General features: G+C 38.0%; 1 non-coding gene across 1 annotated transcript; it reads left to right on the forward strand.

Moving 5' to 3' along the window:
* Positions 1-261: 261 nt before the first annotated feature.
* Trnad-guc lies at positions 262-333 on the forward strand. Its single transcript has one exon. It is a non-coding gene; the product is annotated as a tRNA-Asp (tRNA).
* The last annotated feature ends 133 nt before the right edge of the window (positions 334-466 follow it).

Consider the following 466-nt stretch of genomic DNA (forward strand, 5'->3'; position numbering starts at 1 on the left):
CATACACAACCATAACTACTTTCATACACACATAGTGTACACATGTACTGGTGATGAAGGGTTTGGGAGGTGCGTTTGTCTAATGTTTTAGTTATTTCCTAAGTTGGTATGCCAAATTATGCAATGATAAGCATACTTCATTTGGAAAATTGCACAATTATTACAGATCTAGCGTATGTGTGCGTGTGTTTATGTGTATGATTCATGAGATAATTCAAGAATTACATTTGGGTTTCGAACACCCCTAATGTAGAAACCAATTCCTCGGTAGTATAGTGGTTAGTATCCCCGCCTGTCACGCGGGAGACCGGGGTTCGATTCCCCGCCGGGGAGGTAACGTTTTCTTTCTTTCTTTCGCGCAAGCTTATGCTGGATTTTGAAACATCGTTTAAAATATGCATTTTTTGTACTTGTTAGTAAAAAAGTCTTCTATGTGATTTCCATCTATAATTCACAATTTCTGTAA

This window comes from Penaeus monodon, chromosome 27 (assembly GCF_015228065.2).
Source record: "Penaeus monodon isolate SGIC_2016 chromosome 27, NSTDA_Pmon_1, whole genome shotgun sequence".
In the NCBI taxonomy this organism is placed as follows: domain Eukaryota; kingdom Metazoa; phylum Arthropoda; class Malacostraca; order Decapoda; family Penaeidae; genus Penaeus; species Penaeus monodon.